Source organism: Hipposideros armiger, unplaced genomic scaffold, assembly GCF_001890085.2.
Source record: "Hipposideros armiger isolate ML-2016 unplaced genomic scaffold, ASM189008v1 scaffold_803, whole genome shotgun sequence".
Lineage (NCBI taxonomy): Eukaryota > Metazoa > Chordata > Mammalia > Chiroptera > Hipposideridae > Hipposideros > Hipposideros armiger.
In genome coordinates this window covers 490,569-501,707 of record NW_017732153.1, presented here as the reverse complement: position 1 = coordinate 501,707, position 11,139 = coordinate 490,569, and positions in this window count along the sequence as shown.

Genomic DNA, 11,139 nt, shown 5'->3' with positions numbered 1-11,139 from the left:
AGCCTCGCCAGCATTTGTTGTTTGTTGATTTATTGATGATAGCCATTCTGACCGGGGTGAGGTGGTATCTCATTGTGGTTTTAATTTGCATTTCCCTAATACTTAGCTATATTTTTGAATCTAATAAAGTTTAGTTATTTTTATTTTGAAAGTAGGGATATTAAAAGTAGCTTCGCCCTGTGGTTGTGTGAAGTTAAATGCCATCTAAAATACACAAACAATGCTTAGAAAAGTGCCTGTTAACACAGAAAGTGCTCAGTATATGTTTTCTATTATTATGATTTTTAATATTTACATGCTTATTCCTCAGAGAAGCTTACACATTAGACTATAGTTTAATATTAACTTAATGTAAACTAGTTTGTCAGATCACTTCCCATATTGAAATAAGATGGGAGGCAGAATGTTAGGTGGTGCTAAGAAGATGAAGAGATAGTCAGCACTTCCTTCCTGGGCTGTCACAGGACCTGGCACCTGTAGTTCTACTCAGTTTACTATTACAATGAAATCCACATAACAGATAGGGAACCGAGAGCTACAAGCGGAAGGAGTATAGATACGTATATAGCATGGAGTCAAGGTTAACTCCTGGTTCTCTACAGCAGTGTACTGACCTTTATTTCTGGAAATATCCTCATTAATATCATAGACAATCAAGGAGGGAGTTTATTTAACTCTTAGAGGACAAAAAGGCTTACGGAGGCTAGAGGATATTGAGTATATCCATATAATCCATCGTTGGTCATGTATATATATTTTTTCATATTTACTCTAGACAGTTATCTCTCAAAGTGGAAATTATCATCACCCTCAACTACTCCTGATGAATCAGTGCCTCAGAAAAGAAAAAATGGACTTTCCCAAGATCACACCATTTGTAACTGCCAGATATTAGATTCAAATCCAGTTTCTAAGGCCTCCTAGTAGTGTACCCATGTACTAGCCCCTTTCAGTCTAATTTCTTCTGCTCCCCACCCTGTCTAGTCCCCTTTTCCACACCACATTATCATTTACCTGATGCTGTCTTGATTCTTAATTCCATAGTACCACTACCATATAATGTATATGTGAGAGGGGGCTGGCTTTACTAAGGTGTTTCAATTAAGTATACTATAATTATACCATTTCAAAAGTTTCTCAACCAGAAACTTGTAACTAACTTGCCATCACCTCCCCTGGTCCCCAGCCCCCAAACCTTTATCAATGGGGCAATTTAGCCTTGATCTTCCTTCCTTCCTTCCTTCCTTCCTTCCTTCCTTCCTTCCTTCCTCCCTCCCTACCTCCCTCACTCCTTTCCTCTCTCTCTCTCCTCTCTGCCTTCTCTCTTCCTTTCTTTTCCAGAATATTGAAACCATATCCACAGAAGAAACTTGTCTTTTTCTCTTTGAGACATATGTAAATCATTTAACTTGTACCTGATTCTTGGTAGCTTCAGAGAACAAGCTTAAGGATATTGACTCACCTAATCATGTATAATTCCAATCCTTCTATCCCTACCTCAACCATTTTTTTTTCTCCCAAATAAAAACACGTGAAGAAGTGATAGTGGTCTTGTTATAGGAACAAGGTTTAAGTGGCTCTAATTTACATTTTTAAAAGTTAATTATGTGAAAAACTGAAGGTAGCCTTTTGTGCAACTTCCTGAGAGAGATTCTAACTAATACTTGATGTTCGAATAGCACTTTGAAATGTAGAGACAATTTTCACATCCATTTCCATGTGAACTTTGGCCATTATTATTTTGATTTTACCACAAAGGTTTAAAATGGGTAGAGTGAAGTGTCCATGATTGAAGACAGGTAATCAGTGGAGAGGGTCAGGACCCAGGCCTTCTGCTGTCCAGCGAGGTGTTCCTTTTCCCACATAATGCAGACCCAGTCAGGGTTGGAGGGAGTAGAGTGTTGCAAATTTTCAATGAGATAATTTGCAAAAGTGTCTAGCATGGCCTATTTTAGGAAAAGTTTAGTATGTGAGATTTTGATCCCCTTTTTGTGGGATTCCTAATTTAAAGGTTAAGGTCAATATTGTGATGAATGTATACATGAATGCATGAGAAAACTGCTGCAAACTGTCGAATCAAAAGTTGGATGAAATATTTTAAATTTCTAAAAGATTACCGAGAGGAAAGTATGGAAAAGAAGAATGAAACCCTGAAAAACAAAACAGATTTATAATACTGCTTCTAGCACAATATGAGGGAAAAAAGGGAAAGTGGGAAGAAGGCAGGCAGGGAGAGAGGCAGGGGCTAGGGAATTCTTCTAAACAGTGTGGTGCGGGGAGAGTGATCTTTCAGTCTTTGAATTATGAGTAGACACAGGTAAGCAATGCACACTTTAGCAGAGGAGAAGAATAAGGTTGAAGATATGAGTATGTATGCTGGAGTTAACATGGCTACTCCAGAAGCAGTGTAGAGCCATTGTGAAGACACTCCATCCATATTTACCACATATTCTGTGTCATGTGCAATATATTTTATTTCCCCCATATGGCACCATAGATAATATAGCATTATTAACATTGTGGATAATTCATCATCTATGTTTAAACATCTTCTGAGATAGTTTTGGGAAGTGACCTTCTAAGTGAAACTAATTTTAAAATTATCTAAATCAATCTCCTATTTTTCACTTTTCAACAGTCATGAGTACTTCAGGTTTCATCTGTTATTCTATTAATTCATTGAAACCCAACCTTTGCCTTCCAAGAGAGTTTCTAAATACTGACACTGTGGAATAATGATCGTTAATGGAATTGTGAATGAGAGAGAAAATTGCCATCAGAAACACACTTCCTGCTAGCCACACTTAAGGATATTTAAAATGCTTTCATTAATACCCAACCAAATACATTCACATGGGTTCTAGAAAGACTTTCTGTAGCTGAAATAACACCCAGGTTAGCGCTCTGATATTAATAAAACATGTCAGAAATATCCCAGAAAGACTCACATTACAGAGGTATAAACTGTAGGTTTTCTAATACAATGACCTAATATGTTCCTATTACAAGTCTTCCTATTATTTAAACAGCTGAACTAGCAGCTTTAAGGTCCTTTAAAAGTTAACAGGAGAGTTTCAGTGAGACTTTTAAGTCCATATGTGTTTTAATGGATGTTTTAATTACAGTATTTTATACTTATTCCTATATGTGTCTAGAATTATATGTTTATAACTGTCCGTGTAAGTTATATTATTGTAAATCCTTATGACTAACTTTTTGTGATTGAAATGGCATTGTATTTCACTTTTGTTATTTTTTTAGGATGTCTGTAATGTTTTCAGTTGTATAATACACAATATTTTCACAGCTTTTTGAGCTCACATAAAGAGTCCTCCCAAACACTATGAGGAAGGTGACTTGCCAAATCGTTTTAAATAAAATGGTCACTTAACTTCTCTTTTCTTTATAGACTTGTGCTTTCTTTCTAGTGTATTTTGGCTTGAATGAGGAAACAAAAATCTCTTTTAGAACTGCTCTAGTCATTTTATGTAAGTTTCTCAACAAATATATTCATTCAATGTCTAAGGCATATAAAACTATGTTTTCATATCTTGTTACTTTAAAAAAAGTTTTAGATTAAGAATAGTTTCTGTATTTTTTATAATTTTGTTTTTTAGAAGCAGATTATGTAGCTACATAATCACAATATTAAAAGTATATGGGCAGTCTGTAAGCAATTTTTGTTTTATTTCTCCTCTCTCCCTTCCTCTTTTCCTTCTTTTTTCCATTTCTTTCTCCCTTTTGCTTTTCTTCCTTCCCTGCAGTCTTCCTTCCTTCTTTCATTCCTGCATTCATTTCTTCCTTCATTCTTAGCTTAAAATAACAGTTAATAAAATTAACCTTATATTTTTATGGTTTATTATCTATATGTTTCGAGATCAGATTAGGCTCTTAATGGTAGCATTTCTCATTCAATCTTCAGAAAATTTGAATCCTACTATCAACACATAATACTAAATAGGAGAATAGACTTTTACCATCCAGGCCTGTAAAATAATATATATTTTAAAAAGACAGACTCAGTCTATGAACGCTTATCATCATGGTCAATATCAAAGACATTTAGTAAGTGATGATATAGTGTTAATATCGTTGTGAGCATCATGAATTGGAAAAGTTGTGGTAAAAAAGCCTTTTCAAGTATTTTAACTATAAATGTATAAGTAAATACTATAAGTGCATTTAGTGTATTATGAAATTGTATGTTATAAATTTTACATATGCATCAAATATGAATTATGTCTTTTTAATCACATAGGACAAGGGCTAGAAACAATCTCTCATGTAGGGAGTAACTGAAAGCTCGGATGATGGAGAAAATGGAACATGTTTTTAGATGTTGAAAAAAAGAACATACTTTTGCAGCCTGATTTGTAGAGTACGAAAAGTGAAAAATTATGAATGTCTTCAAATTACCTAATATAATCTTGAAATATAGTAATTGCAATTGAAATCCTGATATACTCGAAACCAGAGATGCATCTAGTTAGATTTAACATCCTCTAAGAAAAATGTTTTTTAAAAAGAACAACTCATATTTCCTATAACAACAACAAAAAAAATGATGATAATTCAACAGATAGAATTGGGCTCTGGGATCCATTTCCTGAAAAATGATGTAAATGTCATACATCAGTCTGCCAAGGAAAAGGAGTCAGTGGAGGATGCCAGGAGATGTTGATGAAGAAGGTGCTGACTTAAACCTTATCAGTTTCTAAGGATTTTTTGGCCTGTTGTTCTGGTTCCTTCCTCAGGAAGCTGAGATGTGCATGGCTGCCTCTTGGGTGAATCATCCCCAAACTGTTGTGGCATGGTAGGGAAGGAGACTGTGTCAGGAAACCTGGGACACTTAATGACATTTCTTCATGTCTATGTCTGGTCAGTTGATTCAGATCTATAGGTAATGAGGGTGAGGTTAGGGGTTTGGTCCCTGTGTGGGCCAATTAGCTTTTTTAGGTGCAGTTATCATAGACTGCATACCTAAGCCTGACCAGCCAGGTGGCTGGCACATATAAGCTACTCATGAGAGAACAGACAAGTTTATATGTATGTGCAAAAACAATTCCCCTTAGTCCTGGAAAAAAAAACAACTTAAGCATGTTTTCATCACTTTGTTAGCACCAATTTCATTTATTGGGTAAACCTGACCAGATTCTTTAGAAAATTGAAGTCATTTTTCAGATGGAATTATCTGAATGGTATAGTTATTTTCAATAAAATAAATATTCTTAAGATCATGTTAAACTTGTTCCCCAAATAGTGTTTTGTGGGTCTAATTTTAAGGGAGCATTACGATAATAACTAGTACTTTCACTACATAAACTACTCCTTTAAATTAGGCAAAATTGAAGTAGGAAAAGGCTAAAAAAAATCACCTGCAAAAGCAGAGGTTCCCGTTAGAAGTAGTTTAGACATGCCTTGCACAATTGTAATGCTGATGCAATTACATTATTGAAATACACTTAAAAGTTGGTTTTATCTCAAGTGAGGTTATATAGTAGATAGATGTTTTGTAACTGATGCTTGTGTTTTCCTTTGGGAAATCACTGCTTCTTCACTCTTAATCCACATCTTTATGTAGGATAACCTAACCTCACTTCTGAAATCTAGAAGAACCCACAGGATTTGTGTCTGGCCAATAAAATTTAACTAGTGACTTTTCTTGAGAATTATTGGAAAAGAGAGACATTCCTTGGCCTTGTTTACTTAGGTAGGAGGATAGAAACAGGGAGCTGCCAAGGCAACTGGAAGAAAGGATCTACTTGAAAATAAGGCCACATGGAGAAAAGCAGGACAATACAGAGAATGGACTGCGTGGTGCAAAAATGAAAGCACAAAAGGGAGTCCTGATATCTTTTTGAGCTACTGGATATACCCATACCTGAAGGTAAACTTTGGAACGTCAGAGTTTATAAAATAAATCAACCCCACTCCTGTTTCTGTACTTGAATCTGTTTTGATTATAGTTCTATAAATTGCAAAGTTAAGATTGCTAATTGTGGAAGTAAGAATCAGAAATTTTTGTTAATCTAAAAAAATGTTTTTTTTTGCAACACCTACCTCAGCAGTGTTTATTATAGAATCTGATAGAATAGTATTATATTTTCATATTACATATGATGCAAATGATAGTGATATGTTTAAAAAGTGTATGTTCAGGAAAAGGACATTTATATTCATTTAAATAGCATAAAAGTAATACTTCCGAGCAAAAGGAACATGCAGATTAATTTTTCCTCCAGTTTGTGCAACAGTAGTTGTGCCATTTTTGTTTTAAAGACCTTAAAATTCTAACAAAGACAATAAGGTATATTAACATTGAAATGTAAAACTACATAATGAATATTGAAACAATGAAGCTGGAGAGCTGGCTGGTTTTTAAAAACTCTTGTGGCATTTAATTTTTCCATGTCAGCCAGGCTTGAGTGAAGCAGCAAAGCTCAGTGCACTCAATCACATGGGATGTCACATCTGTTGCAAACATATTACATGTCATATTGGTCCTTTCATATTCTATTGATTGTCACTATGTTGTATGAACTGATAGATTAGTTCATAAAGACAGAGGTCACATTGTAGAAAATGACATTTTTTATTTAAGAAATAAATCATATAATGTCCTTAATTTTGTCCAATCATAGAGCAAAAACATTATCTGTAAATTATAATGGGTCAATAATTTTGAAGACATCAGAATGAAATATCAAAATCAACTGAAACTTGGGCAGGAAATACAACTATGTATTTCTTTTATAAGGCATCACCATCTGAATAACTGTTAAGAAACAGTAAGGTTCAATTCAAGTTTTTCTCTCCTTTTTACTCTGGCTTACTAAATAAAATACATCAAATTTGTTATGAAAGCCACAAAAATTTTTGAGATAAGGTACAGTACAAAAGGGTGAATGGTTAGAATAAAAGTCGGAATTAAGTACACTTTTGATATTGCCTTTTACATTGTTATTCTTGCCTCAACTACTCCTTCTAGGAATGAGAAATCTTAACAGAGAATAAAGTGCCATCCGTGTTCTTTTGTTTTGTTTTGTTTTGTCTCTTCCATCTTTTACATTATAACATTATGTCACATTCCCTTTCAAACTTTTCCTGTCAACTTGAATACTTTGTAATGCTGAAGAATATTTTCTGTGGCTGCTGGTGGGGAAAGTGAGGTCATAATTCAGATGTTATATTTTCCTTTGGGTCAGTTGACAATTTTCTTTCCTATCTAAGAAACAAATGCACTTCTAGATCAGAAAGATTCAGATAAAACTCAAACACCCTAAATGGATGGGTTTCCTTTTTCCTCTTACAAAAAAGGAAATACCACTTCTCCACCCCTTCCTCTGAAAATGCATGACCTGCTCCCTTCTTTCTGGGATTTGGAGAGACCCTGAAGGGCAGAACAGATAGCTCATTTATCTAAATTAACATGCTTCTTGACCTCACGGATAACCATTAAAGGAAGATTTAAATCTATTTCCTCAGGGTCCAAATCAGAAGATTTTTGTATAGAATACATCTCCAAGTCCTAAATGACAGAGAGAGAAAAAAAAATTCATACACAAACAAGTGAAATAACAACAACAAAATCTTAGAAATATAATAGAATAAGCTTTTGTCCAATTGTCAAGACAAAAAATGTGCGTGTGTGTGCACGTGTGTTAGTCTTGAGTCCTTCCTATCTCTTGATAGATTGGTGATGTTTGCCGAGGACAATTAATTATAACAGTATTATAAAACTGCCTCCTCAACAATCTCACATATTGTTAACTACTTGGTTTATTTTGTTTAGATGGAGTAATAATTAGTTTAAACACAAATATTAGTCGCCATGTTATTTTTTTTTCTCCACATAAACTGTGTTTCATGACAGTATGAGTATGACTGTAAGAATGGCAGCTTATTACTCCATGATAAAGCCTTCTCATTTCTGCAAACAACAGCTATCATCACCACAATAAAAACTAAACTCCACTGAAAGCAATTCAATAAAAAAAAAAGGCAGATGTCTCTGATACACAGTTTAGAAAATGGAAACCAATTTAGAATTAGACAAATCTGAAGGCGACTCCTAATTTCCCCATTTATTGCCTATGTGAGGTTGTTTATTTCTAAAAAGGGGGAAAAGAAACTATGAGTAGTCAATAAAGTAGAATTATTAAAACCTATGTCTCATACTGTACACATACAGAAAATGTTAGTTTTTTTCCAATTTAATTTGAAGGAATTTTTGAATGTCTCCTACCTTCCAGGCACAAAGCCTTGCGATGAGTGTTGGATGGATGAGAGAGTTGAACTCAGTCCACTTAGAGCAACTGGCCGGCCTATGCGAACACCTGGCCCAAGGGGGCATCACCACTACTTCGAAACAATAGCAGCTGGGCCTGCTCTTCCCCTGAGGCCTCTTCTCTTCTGCATGAAGACTTTCCTCAGGGCTTTATTCTTTACCCTCCTCTCTCTCCCACTTTGCCCCTTCTGTGGTAAATTCATATATTCTGATCTCAGCGTATGATGCTAATTTCCAAATCAAAATTGGAGTTTTCTCCAACTTTTTAAACCAATTCCATGAGTACCATGGCAGATCCTATAATTTGAAATATAGAAATATGAGCCCATTTTTTTTCTCTGCCCAGAGCAGGTTCTCCTTCAAACATCTTTGTTTTTGCTAATGACCACACCATTCACACCATTAAATGATATTTCTAAGTGAGAGAATTGTAGTGCAGTCTTTAAGGACAAGCTTTATGGGGTATGGCTGCCCAGGATCAACCCTGCTCTGTCATTGGAATAATATCTTAACACCTTAACCTCGTGCTGCTGTTGTATGGATTAAATTTCATAGTTAACAATAACATACTGTATAATTGAAAGTTGCTGAAAGAGTAGATCTTAAAAGTTCTAATCCCAAGGAAAAAAATTATAACTATGTATGGTGGGTGATGGGTGTTAACTAGACTTATTGTGATGATTGTTTCCCAATATATAGAAATATTGACTCGTTATGTTGTATACTTAAAAATAATCTACTGCTATATGCTAATTATATTTCAATTAAAAATAAATGCATCTCATAATATAGTACAGTTCTTAAGATAGTGCATGGCATATAGTTAACACTGTATAAAATAGTTTCTATTGCAGTAAACACATTTATTTTATGTTTTGTAAGTACACACTAAGTATTTGACCAGGATGGAAATAGACTCCTGTCCCCTCTCTCTCTGCCTGTCTGTGCAAACTCTAATCATCATTCGAAACATCTCAATCTGCCTGAGTAGATATAAGCTTTTTCTCCTTTGGCTCAATAATATTTAATACTGCTGCTCTAAAATGCATTTTTGACTTCATATTAATACTATTTACATGCTAATCTTATTCTTCATTTAATTAGAAGGTTTTATGTGAAGAAACTGTTTCTTACCCAGTTTTGAATCCTCAAAACAAAAGCTTATTTGTTTCAGGAACTGGATTGTAAAATTAATTTGAATTGAATTATAAATATTACTCTACAAAATATTAGAATGGTTAGAACTATATAAAACACTACTCACATTTCTTAGTTTGTTGAAGCTGTTTGTCTTTCACATTTCCAAGTTTCTGTTTCTCTAAAGGTTAATTGAAGAAAGGGACACACTGGGTTAATCAATTATCAATAAATTGTGTAAGCAATGTGTACTTTGGAAGTCCTGCAATTTCCTTTAGTTTTAGATGCATAATTTATATAAAAACTATTTTATTATGGTATTGTGAATGAATGCCACTTATCTGAGAATGCATAGTAAATCCACGCAATAAGTTATTGAGGTAGGGTCCTAGAACCTTCATGTGGAAGAGCTGATGAATTACTTAACCCATGAATTTTACAGCCTTTTCCCCAGAGAATGAGGCTACTTAATGACAAGCAGTCACTTCAATTTACTGATTAAGGAATTTAAGTGCAAATTTAGGTGGGAGATCCAAAGATGACTGATATTTTTTGTCTTGATGTAAACTTTATAAGGTTACATTTTTTCTTTTTAGAAGTTAATGCAAAATTGTTAGGACAGCGAAATTTAGTAATATTGTAATGTATGCTCTGCATTCAGTGTGATGTTAGGAAGTATGGGAAAGTAATCAATAGGAGGAAGATAGAAAATATAAATCACAATCTGGCAGAGACATAACCTTTCTGAGGTGGGAATATAGGGAATAAGTATAACAAAGATTTCACAAACACCTTAACTTGGGTTTCAATATCACCAGAGACAAATTGGCAAGTTAAAAAAAACCCCAAAAAACCCAACTACTTATTTTTTAGTCTATTTACCTTCCTTCTCAGTTTCTGCAACAGTTTCTTATCATATGTTGAAATCATGTGATGTTTTCTGCCCGTGGCTACTACCAAGTTATCCATTTATTATTTCACTAATTCCTTTTCCTGATATATTTTAAGCACTGACATCGTTCATACATAGATAGCATTAGGTAGTAGGGGTAGAATGATTAATGTGATGAGGTCCCTGCCCTCATAGATGCAGAAACAGGATTAATTTTAATTAATTAATTAATTAAAGACAAGATTAATTTTAATACTCTGAGATGGTTTCCCTCCTATTTCCAAAGTAATTATACTTTTAGTTCATCCAGAAATGTGAAAACCGATGACTATTGCTTTATGAGTGAGCTTCAGGGTTCCATAGATGTTGTGATAGCCATTAGGTCTAGACTTCACAAATATTGTCTAGAGGTTGTTAGATTTTGGAGAATGTCTTATACAACACCTCATTTCCATTAACTTTAAAAATTTTAATTAATTTTCTTTTAAATCCAATAAATTTTGAAAACCAATAATATTGTTTTCAGCATTCAAAAATCTTCTAAAAACTAAATATAATAATAATAGCATTGAATAGTTTGTTTTTCATTTCTCTTCTCTTCTTGTCTCCTCTTCTTTTGCCTTCTCTTCTCTTTACTTTTGTCTCAGGATCCACCCATGGGAATGAGGTCTTGGTGAATGCATTGACAAGAATGAAAAGTAGCATATTTATCTTCAGCTTTGTGGAGGTGCTCCTCCTTCGACAAGAGGCAGCTGTTCAGGTATAGGAACTGATTATTCTTGAAGTGGTTCTTAATGGCCTCCTTGTTATTTTGCTAAAATTT